We start from the raw sequence: 12,427 nt of genomic DNA on the forward strand, positions 1-12,427 counted from the left end.
CTTCTCTGGTCTGAAGGTAGGTCTAACAGAGTAAAGATCCGGTCAGTTAAAAGCCCCAACAAGACCTCAGAATCAGCATGTGTTTGCAAGGAATGAATCTCAACTGAACTTGAACTATGGTTATGCAACAAGGTGGAGGAATCCACCATGGGGGGAGGGGTATGGGAGGGGTGGGGGGAATCCCCAACGCCTATAAAACTGTACCACATAATACAATGTAAGCAACAATAAAAAAAAAATGCTTATGATCACTAAAAGTGAGTTGTCAAATTTAGAAATCATTGTGAAAAGTAACATCTTGAAATTTTCTAAAAAGAAAATAAAATATTAGCTATTCTTCCACATTTCACCTGTGTGATTTCACATTATGTGAGAATGTTAAAATTCTCACCTTTTGTCTATTGAATTGCTTTCTTGTAGTATTCTTTCAAGTTAATGTCAATCCTAGGTCCCTGGGTGCTATGTTCTCAGTTTTAAATGTGCTCTAAAGTTAGATCTGTAGATCTTTCCTGGCATGATACTGTACTTGCAACATCGCCAACAAACCGTGTCTTCTAGGGAAGTAAACCCTTTTTAAATTAGAAAAAAGAAGACTTATATTGATTTGGAAGACAGAGTCAAGAATATCAGTGACAATGGAGCTGATTTTCTGTGCTATAAGATTTGCTGAAAAGCAGTCTTATTGTTTACATAGTAAGATGTAGTTTATCTTAACAATATTGTTTTGCTCTGAATATCATTTATTCTTCATTGAAAAACTGTCCAAATTTGGGTGGAGACCATCCATGACCGTTTCTCAGAGGAGCGCCGTTGCAATTGTTGGATATGGTTTCTGCAAATCACATCCCCTCCGCCTCCAGTGGATGTTGGGATCAATCCTGACAGCAAAGTTGAGCCTATGTGCGTTTTAGAACCACACTTCAGATTTCAAATGGGCCAGGAGGCAAAAGCAAACTCACTGAGACTCTAAGGAACAGAGATTCTAGTAACATGGTTGGGAAGTTAGTTTGGAAAATTATTTGCTTTTTCTTGCCTGCAAAACATTTATTTTGCCATGACTACTGTGGACAAAACAATGTTCAGGATTTTTTTTTTTTAGTAGGTAGTTAGTTGAATAACAGATTCTCTTGGAGAACTTCAAGCCTCATATAGTCACACAAGCAATATTTCTGTGATGCCTTTATTTTGACAATTCTTTAACTACATCACATTGCCTATTAATTGAGTACAACTGGTTTAGAATTGCCTTTTAAAAAGTGCAAATTATGACTTCAAAGTGACCTGATTGAGGTGCAAATGAACGTTAGCACAACATTTCCAAATTGCAGTAATTTTAAATATGCACATATAGATAGGAATTCAGAGTTGGTCTCCTTTATTTTTTGGTTGGAGATTTATAGTCTGAAATGAGAATGTGTGAATTCTATTGAGGGTGTGAAATTCTCAATTTGTTCAGATTGGAAACTTGGGTAATAATTCTGAATAGAGTAATAGCAGCAATTATACCAGATTTTAGCAACATTTTAAGCACACGCTTAGCATCTGCTTAGAGACACTTCTTTACTGTCTTCAATACTGAAAAGTTGAGGATTTTTAAACAGTCTACAGATACTAATTTTCTTATACTTTGAAAAAGAAATATTGCATGGATTCATCTTTTCTATATCGATTGCTGCTTATTCAAAGTACGTCTGAATTGGATAAACCCATGAGCCCCAACTTAACTCAGTCTAAGTGAAACTTACCCTTTTCTCTCTTCTCACATCAGTGAGCAATGGGGCCTCAGCTGCAGGAAGCAGTAGAGAAGCCTGCCCAATCTCCAGGCCAGCTGGAAGGCCAGGCTCCCTTGCTTTTCAGCCAAACAGACACTTGGCACTGAGGCCCTAGGGCAGAGGTTTAACATGACTTCAATGGAGCTTGGATTTTGCAGTATCTGTCGCTTTAGGTTGATGTCGTTACAAGTCCAGGACCCTTCTTTCATTAACTGGCCTCTCGTATAGCTGAAAATGATGACAGAAAACAGCCAAGTGCTAAAGGAGTTGGTTCTTTTTTTATTATTTGTAATTTTGTCTATTTGCATGACAGCCTGGCAGCATATGGCCTGGTGAATTAGAAAAAAAACAAAATCCTATAAACTCTCATCTACTGGCCAGAGTTCCTAGCTCGTGGCATTAGCAGTGGCCAGTGCAGCTCCACCTGCCACTTGTCTGGAGGGTGGGAGTATAAACTGATGACCTAGAAGGTTCACACAGCGAGATAATGCTCAGCTAATGCCATGATTTAATTCCTAACAGCACTGTCAGAAATAGCTAGAAGTGGCAAAATCTACTGTTTTAATGGTAAACCTGATTGGCAAGCAGCTGCATACTCTCTTTCCTACCTAATATTCAACAATAATTGTGCCATAGCAGGTCTGTAGGAATACTGAAGGAGAAGTACTTGTAATCCAAGGCACTCGTGTCAATTAGTTATGATGGAAAAACATAGAGCTGTCCTATCATATTATTCCATGCTAAAAGGTAGTAGCAAGAAACCTGGGAAATACACAAATATTGTTAACTTACAGACTTGGCCTTTTCAAAATCAATTATCTATATGGTTCTTGCTTGAATTGGCTATTCTTGCTTTGAATTAGCCGTTTTCTGCAACTATAAACCCAAAGAGAGGGAGTTTGCATTGTTGTTTGAGAACAGGTTTGCCTGGAACAAGAACAGGAGAAGGTTGCACTCTCTGCTGATAATGGTCAAGAAGGCAGCAAGGCCACGTGATTGGCCACCTGGTAGGATCTGTCTGTGTCCTTGTCCTCTTATAGCCACTGCTGTCATTGATGACCTGGGCAGTGGTCACCTCCTTGTTCCCCTCCCAGTATTTGGAGAAGTTTCCGCTGGCTTCTAGCTTCCAGATACCTCTAAGAACTGCCTGAATAGCAATTGGAGTTAGCAGGAATGAAAGAGAAGTTGCTCCAGGTTTTTTGATGTAAGCACATGGGGGAGTCTGCAGCGATGAGGGAACTACCTTATTCTGTCTTTCTGTAACACCATTCCTGGAGGATCCTTGCTCAGCTCCATCAGGAAGTGAACAGCACTCCTTTGACAGCCATGCTTGGGCCCATGCCGTCCTGTGGTGTGGCTCTGGTGTGGAGAGAAGCAGCATGAATGGAGTTTAGTCTCAAAGGGCATGACTTCTGCAAGGGCCTGGGAGTCTGTATGGGGTCACTGAAAGTGCAGGTAAGATCCACAGAGATTCTGCAGACTAGCTAAGAAACCAAGGAAGAGCTGGAAGTGCAGCGAGGCCAGCTGGAATGTACCAAGGGCTGATGCAGCAAGAGAGCAAAATTGACAAAATCTTCTTTCCAATGACCAGAAAAGTGGCCAATAAGTCTGTTGGGAGGGGATTTGAGCCAGAGCTTTAACCCCGTGGGTGAATCCTGTTGCTGCTATGAGCTCACAGTTCAAGAATGTACTGTGTCTGGATAAGGAGGAGGGAGGAACAGTGTTGTCATGAAAATGTGAGGGATCAGCATGGTACCAAGGTCATTAACACTGTTTAAGTCTTCTTTACATAAAAAAGCAATTATTTAATTAATGCTTTAGAATGAAATAAAATCAGCCTTTCTGTATTTAATTTTGTACTTAACTTTCAGTTATATAGTGTCAACAAATCATACAAACAGAAAAAATATATAGGCTTTTATTGAAACATTTATTTGTTTTTATTTGAAAGGCAAATTTTCAGAGAGAAAAGGAAAGGCAAGAGAAAGAGAACCATTCACTGGTTCTCTCCTGAAATGGCTGTAACAGAATAAATTCAAATGGCTAATAGACATGAAAAAATGCACAGGCTTCCTAGTTATAAGGGAAATACAAATGAAAACCACATTGAGATTCTGCCTAACTCCAGTGATACTGGCCTACATTCGTGAACGCTACTAATAACACCTGCCAATGTGGATATGGGGAGAGAGGTATCCTCTTTCATTGTTGGTGGGAGTATAGGCTAGTACAATCGCTATTGAAGTCAGTATGGAGAATGCTAAGAGAACAGAAAATTGACCTGCCATATGACCCAGCTTTTCCACTTCTGGGAATATATCGAAAAGAAATCTATATATGAGAAAGAGATCTGTAATTCTATATTTGCAGCAGCAAAATCTATAATAGCAAAGACATGGAAACAACCCAGATGCCTGCTGTAAGAGGAGAAGATAAAGAAACTGTGGTCCATCTATTCCATGGAATACTATTCAGCCATTAAAGAGAATCAAATTCAACCATCTGAAACCAAATAGTCCCAATTGGAAACCATTATGCTCAGTGAAGCAAGTTAATCCCAAAAGGACAAATACCATATGTTCTCTCTGATAAGGCAACCTCCTTGCAAAAAAAAAAAGGTCAATATCCCTTTCAATACTGATTTTGCTACATCTCATAGGCTTTGATATATTTTTAAAATTTTTTCATTCTATCCAAAAAAAATTCATCTTATTTATTCTATCACCAACTCATAGGTTACACAATATTATCCTTTGCTTCAGGAAGGTCTGATTTGCATTTCTTCAGTGACACATTGGTCACTCAGCATGCCATTTGACTTCATGTTATAAATTTTTCTATTTTTCTGTGTTGATTTTGTTTTATGGCTTTTCATCTGGGGGGAATGTATAGTAACTGTGTAGTGGAGAGTATCGCCTACAGATGTGAAGATATAATGCAGTATGCATTGCTACTTGCAAATCAAAAATGGACTGCCAGTGAAACTGTTGAAAGTATCTTGACAGTAAGATGCTGGACTCTCTGCCATTGTCTGTACCTGCAATGCCAGGATACACGTAAATAGCAGAAGGATGGACTTAGGACTGATGGTGAAGGACTAGACTACTGTAATAATGTAGGGGAAATCAGTACGGGCAGATTTGGGGAAAGGGAAACCCTGGAGCCTATGGAACTGTATAATGGAATATTAATTAATTTTATGAAAAAGCTTCGTGTTTGGGGATACAGTCTATTCTGAACAGTAACTTGGCATCTTCCTAAGGTTGTAAAAATATTTAGCAAAGAAATTAGAAACTAGTGGTGGTCAAGCTCTGTTCCTTGTTGTAGGACTAGTCAAGGCAAGACTATAGATATGTTTACATGTATCCCTACATTCGCTTTATAAAAAGTAAGTTGGTTTTAGAAGCTGAACTACACTGCAGACACTCTTAGGGTGTGAACAGATTTTGTTCTAAATATTTATGTATAGATGAACTAGAAGTTTATATATGAATTTCCATATGTATTCTGACTAGTAAAATTTATTTTGCCTGCCATTGACTTCTAGTATATAACTAATTATGCTTTGGGCCTCATTCTTTATATATTCTATTATTAATGAAGGCAACATATTCTGAATTACTAATGAATTTCCTGGAATATACTTGCTTTCAAACCTCTGATCTTGCCATAAAACAAGCCAACCACAACCCCATAGTTAAGCTTGCACCCTCTATTGTTTTCTTAGGAGTAAGAGAGCTTTAACAGGCAAAGAGCTAAAGGATGAAGTTATTTGCCTAGATGTGCAGTGAACTCTAAATTTATGCTTCCCATTTTTCAATATGGGTTATTCCATTTAGAACTTAACAGATGGAAGTATGGATATCATTAAGTTCTGTGTATCTCTATAATCTCAAAAAACTTAACTCCTTCTTCTGTACTTTCAAACAAAATCTAGAGCCCAATAATTTTTACTATTCTTCTGATTTTACTACTTGGTAAGGTTGCTATATAGTAGTACCAAAAGAGAAGGCAAAGGCTCAAAGCTAAGAAATAAGTGTCTTTCATTCTTTCATTCTAGCCTTTTTCTACTAAAGTGCCCATCATGTTGCAAAGGTCTATTTATTACGAAAATATTTTTAAAACTTATCTCCTCTAAATCCTTGTTGATGAGTAAGTTTGGGAATAAACAAAAATGGTTTGGCCCTCAAGAAGGTTACCTTCTAGGCAAGAAGAAAGGGTTACACATAAAGAAGTGAACTATTCAGGAATCCAATCAACAAAGTGAGGGTTTATAAAAAATAATGGTTCTGAACAAGAAGTGTCATGAGCCTAAATGAGGGGAGGAACATAGTACTAGGGAAAGTGGAATTCAGATGGAAGAACCAATGGAAGGGCGGGATTTCTGAGACTGGAATGCTAAGGATCCCATTGAATGTGGGTGAAAGTGGAAAGAAACACCAGCCATGAGAATAAAAGGACTCAAAAGCAAGTGGTGACTTATTGAGGGCAGTTAATGAAAAACAGGACTACATTACGCCAAGTCTACATTCCCTAGCTAGTTGGACAGGAGAAATGATAGCTTGACACTTCAGAAGTGACCCTCAACTTGGAGAGGGCAAGGTTATTAGGTGACAGATGCTTATCATTCTTAAGCGCCAGAAACACAATTCTGTGTAATAAGATCAACTTCTCTTGTCTAATGTTTTCTCAAACATGGGTAAGTTTGGGTTGGATAGTGTCTGAGATCTTATGTAGCTTGCAGTTTTGAAGTGCTTTGATCCACTGATGAAACTGAAGTACTGGGTTGGTTGTGTAATAAGGAGGGGAAAAGAATTTCAGAACAGGGAGTCTAAAGAGGACCAGAGTTAGGGCAGCATACTGCGAAGTGGTGAGCTCAGTGGAGACCAGGAAACCGTTTTTTTTTTTTTTTTTTTTTTTTTTCAATTGTGAAATGGTGTCCAGATCAGGCCCCGGATTTTGTATTGCTACTTTAGGCTCTCTTCTTAAAGCAAGCCTATTTCCGATGCCCTTTCCTCTTCTATACTTCTTTTCTGTGGTCATTACTTTTCCTCCTGACTACACACATCTGAGTTGTAGAAGGTAAAACAAAGGAATGAGTGTTCTGCCTCTTTTGTTGTGGCTGTCCACAGTTTTCCTGCCTTGGCTTTCGTGATTTGGGTATTTGGCATTGTCACTGGTAGTGGCCGCTGCAGCAATACCCCTTTGGCTTGTACTTCTCAAGTTAATAGTCTGACAGGTATTTCTATTAATCCTACCCCAATATTCCTAGAGATGACATCTCAGTTATTTCCAGATACATGTGGGATAAGAGAATGGCTAGTTGAAGCAGGGATCAAAACAGAATCAAGGAATGCAACTCTAAGAATCTCAATGGCATCTTGTGACTGGAGGACCAAAGAAGCAGTAACAGCCAGAAACTGGAGAGCCTGGGTCAGTGCCCAGTGCACTTGTTTGCCCAGAGCTACCTCAATGTGGTGCCTTCATCAACACCTGTTTATGGAGAATCGATTCTGTGCCAGGCTCTGTTACACATACTATAATTTTCTGTTGACTCTAAGCTCTTCTGATACATGAAAATGAAGTGAATATGGCTTTCTCAAAAGGGATTAGTTCTGCTCCATATGCTAGCACTTAGTTGAACATTGTGAAAAATCTGTAATATCCGCTTGTTTTTCAGGGTTTAGCCAAATTATTGAAGGCGCATTACTTGATGTTTTATATTCAGGGCTTGAAAGAAGCTCAGTTGAATAAACAGTGGTATGACTGGATGAATCAACAGCACGTACCATATGCATATATACCACCAAATTCTGGGATGCACTGAGCCAGTCCTGCAGGGAATGCCAAGGAGTATGAGAGGGAGTTCTTCCCCGTAGTTATTTCTTAAATGTAGTACATGAAATGATAAGCCAACTGCTGATTCCTAGCTAACATATTTTAAAGAAAGAAAGCCACTGTTTCTTAAAAATGCAGTCTGTTATACAAGTTACCATAAGTTGCAAAATATAATTTTTCATATTTTATTTATATATAATGAACAAATCCCAAGTATTTCACCATACAAATTTAGGAGAATAGTGATATTTTAATCAAGCAGAATCCTGTTGTTAAAGACAATTCAGCTAGAGAATTCGCTGCTGTCCTATGTGGGCGTAGAGTGAAAGCTTCTGGTACCCTACATTGACTTCTCAGTTTTACTGTTCAGAGAATGACCTGAACTTAGCAGTGTGAAGTTGACTGCTCCACAGGAAACCACCTCCCCAACTGCTGCTTGCCGCTTTCTCTTTAGCCAACACCCAAAGCCACTGTCAGTTGTCACGGGGACCAGACTTCACAAGGTAAGCAAAAAAACAGAAACAGGCATGTTTTCAAAAGAATCGTATGAGGGTACTTCCCAGGTGTGATAGGAAGTAGATTCTTGCAAGGATACCTGTTTGGGGTGTGGACAGGACCTGTAGCTCTACATACACGATGTGGGTGAAATGAGACAGATTTGAGGTTCCCAAGTGTCCGATCTGAGACGGAAGCAGGCTATGTTGTCTAGACTACAGGAAATGCTTTGTTTTCTGAGAGAAGGTTATCAGAATTTTAAAAGCCAATGATGGCTAGTGAGACAGTATAATTGAAATTTTATTGACTAGTTGGTTTCTAGAAGGCTATTTCCTTCTGTGTATGATTCTAAAATTCTATCTGTGAGAATAGGTTGCAAACTAAATTAAATTAGGATTTTGAAAGAGATAAGTCTTATTATAATGACAGACATCCTCTGGCTATTTTTTCCCCTCAAATCAGGAATTTAAAATGTTTAGTGAAGTCAGAATCATGTCTAAGATGTTTTTTTAATCTCTTGACAAATACAGAAAGCATGGTTATTTAAATGATTATTTCATAATCATCTAAAATTGCTACACATATCAACATAAAATAACTTTTCTTTACTACAGGGTGGATATTATTAAGAACCCATTACATGAACAAAGTAACATTAGGCGCATTCTTCAAGGATTTTCCTCCCCGTTGACCTTTCAACCTTTTGTAATTTTTCCGGACTGTTCCCGCTTTCCTCCACTTCCTCCTTCACAGACTGTGTGAAACCAGGACATTTGGGAAAGGAGTGTGTAATGATTTAGACAAGTACTTTTACTTTGAATTTTTACCCAAATTTGTGCTTTTATTGACTTAAGTAGCTTTAGCATAATTACAGTTGAAAGTCAATATTTTAGCATTAAAATGTCATTTCCTTCCATCCTAGAAAATATGATCTCATGTTGAAAGATACTGGGCCTTTTAGCATCTGTCCTATAGCATTTTATTAGCTCTGCCGGTTTGAAATCCCCAGCTCTAGCTCTGGAAACCATTATTCCAGAGACAACTGAACCTGAGGTGGTGCCAGACATTTTCTTTTTTTTTCTCAGGCGTTGATATTTTTCCCTGAGAAGCTGTATTGCTTTCCATCAATAGACTTGTGTGGGTTTCACAGATGGGAGAAATCAACAGGAATGTATACATTCAGCATAGCTTGGTCTGTCAGTACTTTATTCTGTTACCTTTCAAATGATGGGTCGAGTTTTAAAACAGCAAACTCAAATGCCTGACATAGATGCCTAAATTTGGAGCTCGACTGTTTATATTCATAGACCCATTCGTAGTCATGTAACTCATGATAAACTTAATTGAAAACTGGTCTAGCAATGTCTGTGAATACTTTTGGAAGTTTCTAGCACATATACCAGCCCTACACCGTCTGAAGTTTTGTCAGGATGTCTGTGTGATTGATTTCCTGCCTTTTCTTGCGCATCAACCACGAGGGCCTCTCTCTGTGCTCCCCGATCCTCCTCTGAGCATGCTCTCTCTTCAGAATGTTGCTGCTTCCTATTCCCTCTGATTGGGATGGCGTTCTGCAGATGCTACACATGGTTTACGCAGGTTTTTTGGGTTGCTGATCAAAATTCTCTTGAAGGAAGTCGCCCCTGGTCACCCCATCGAAAGTAAAAATTAAATTGCTGTAGCTTTCTGTCTCCACCATTAGCTCGGTGAAAGTACACCATTATGTTTCCTCCAAGAGAACAACGGTTCTGGGAGGGCTGCTGGTCGAGTACTGTATGTATGGGAGTAGAACAGCACAGAGAGGGTATTAAGGATCTGTTACACAAATGAACTGTTTGCGTTAGCAGATGAGCAAAAAATAAAGGCAGTAACAATCCGTAGGAGTATGATAGGATGAGGCATAGTATTTCAGTAACTTGAAGTATTAGGCAATCACCCTTGCCTAAGGAGAAAGAGCTACTTGATGGAGGGATTTCCAGAAATTGCTAAGGAAGTAGTGCAAATGAGAAAAAGTGTGCATAATAGGACCCTGACAATGATAGATCAACTTCTCATTCATCATCTGTCTACATATATTTCCATGATGACATACTCAGAAAGACACTAGATTGGCATTATCTACTATCTGGGGGAAAAGTGTGAACAATAATTTTCCAGCAAAGAAATTCTAAAGGAACCAGAGGGCTAAACATTGGTAAAAAGAACATAAAAATGATTGCAACTATAATTGGTTCTGCACAATATGCTTCATGGCATCTTCCATGAAATTTTTTCACTCTCAATGTTTTGTTGAAGACTTATGCTTCTATGTTCATCAGAGATATCAGTCTGTAGTTCTCCTTTTCTGTTATGTCTCTATTAGGCTTTGGTATTAAGGTAATGTTGGCTTCATAGAAAGAGTTTGAAAGGATTTCTTCCCTTTCTATTGTTTTAACTATCTTGTGGTGGATTAGGGTAAGTTCTTGAAACATTTGGTAGAAAACAGCTTGAAACCATCGGTTCAGCTCTTTTCTTTGAATAAAAGATGAGCTCCCAAAGAAACTGCCAAATGTGTCTTGCCAATAGGATGCTCTACTCTGCCATTGTCTATACTGCAATGGTATGATACACTTAAATAGCATAATGATGGCCTTGAGACTTTTGCTGAAGGACTACACTATAGTAATAACATGGGGGAAACAGTGAGGGGCGAGAGGAAATGGGGTGTGGAAGAGGAAATCCCAGGGCCTTTGGAACTGTGTCATGAGAAATTAAAATTGAAAACCATGTGTCCACTGCCCATTGCCACAGTGACTTGGAATCAATTAGTGATGCTCAGTTGCTGATTTCTACAGTCTCTGCCCATTGTTCTCTCCTGGAATTCTGTGTGGATGTTCTGGTTCCACGTGTATTCCCACGTCTTGTCTTCTCTTCCCTCATGGAATTTCTGTACTTCCCATTGGAGACTTTTGTCTTTATATTAGTGCATTTTGCTCTGGCTTCTCATGGGGTGAGCCTTGGATACTCTTACGGCTGTTGCTATCACTGGCAGGGTGGCATGAGTTGAGTTCTGAGGAAAGACAATGCATTGAATCTAAGTGTGTTAGGCTTTTGTGATTCACTAGGGCCAGAAAAGTGTACCTGAAAAGTGATGATGTGATGGTAATATGTACTACATGTTTATTGAGAACTCTGTGGACTTTTGGGGAAGCATCAATGAGTTAAGAACCAAAATTTGAAAATATAATGGCACTGTCTTTAAAAATGTCAGAAAGCAGAGCCTAAAATGTCACTTGAATAATTAACACAATAAGCCAGAAAACTCCATTTTGGGTCCAGATAATTCCCTCAATCCCAGGGTCACCTGGAATTTCATACTCATTAGATTTTTTTCACCACAGCAGTAAGGATGGGGTGTACACTTTTTCCACTGACATTGGGTGACAATTTTCAAGCACCACCTTTATTTATCTTAAATAGAATAATTTAGGTATAGCACTCCTAAAGTTATGCTCCTTGAAGGCAGGAGGAAGATTTTAAGGTGATCTGGTTTCAGAAGGTATATTGTTTTACTGAAGTACAAGTTTCTTGCTTTCATCTTTCTAGCTCTAATATGTTATTGTTTTAAAAATAAGAATAAGTGATATGACTTGGGAAGAATATTAAAATTATCCCATATTCCAAGAAACTTTCCAACATTCAGCCTCACGAATTACCAACTCTTAAAAAATTGCAGTGGTTGATAGCTTTTTCGCTAACAATGCCAGGCCTTGACAGAAGTCTTTTGATTATATAAACTGGCACAACTCAGAAGAAATGAGTAACTAAACAGAGAACCGCAAGTGCCTTTTTGAAGGAACTAAGTAGTTTAAGAAGGGCAATGTACCAGATTCATAGTTGGCTTTTAGCCTGGGATTTAATCTTAATTCTTTGGCAAACTGACTCTTTACATATTTGCTTTGCAGTGTTTTTTTTTTTTTTCAAGATGAGAACTCTTAATGACATTTAACTACACAGACTGTCTACATGAAGAAAATGGAAGGGAAGTAAAGCCTCAGTGGATGGACTAACAAGCTTGCTTTCGCTATTAATGTGTAGCGGCAGTTGTAGTTCTGTTTTGACAAAAGCCTGTATTGATATTAGCCATCCTCTTACTAACTTGACAAGACCGATCTCTACCAATATAACTCCCCAGTAGTTTAGAGTGTTGCTTAATAGTAAAGTCTAATATCTTTATCCTTTAAAAGCATCTTGAAGCCAAAAAAAAAAAAAGATGCAGTAAAATAATGTACTTCAATTTTACTGGTAGAGGTATTAATAGTAGAAAACGTATTGGTTAATTATAA

At 38.5% G+C, this 12,427-nt stretch overlaps 1 long non-coding RNA gene across 2 annotated transcripts; it reads left to right on the forward strand.

Annotated features, from left to right (window-relative positions):
• The first annotated feature begins 8,073 nt into the window (after positions 1-8,073).
• Positions 8,074-10,602, forward strand: LOC121150920. 2 transcript variants are annotated; one of them, XR_005883043.1, is made up of 2 exons: positions 8,074-8,113; positions 9,191-10,602. It is a non-coding gene; the product is annotated as an uncharacterized LOC121150920 (long non-coding RNA). The 2 variants fall into 2 exon arrangements; XR_005883042.1 differs by lacking the exon at positions 8,074-8,113 and adding an exon at positions 8,677-8,889.
• The last annotated feature ends 1,825 nt before the right edge of the window (positions 10,603-12,427 follow it).

The sequence above is a fragment of the Ochotona curzoniae genome, unplaced genomic scaffold (genome assembly GCF_017591425.1).
Source record: "Ochotona curzoniae isolate NIBS_2020 unplaced genomic scaffold, NIBS_Ocur_1.0 contig_2210, whole genome shotgun sequence".
Lineage (NCBI taxonomy): Eukaryota > Metazoa > Chordata > Mammalia > Lagomorpha > Ochotonidae > Ochotona > Ochotona curzoniae.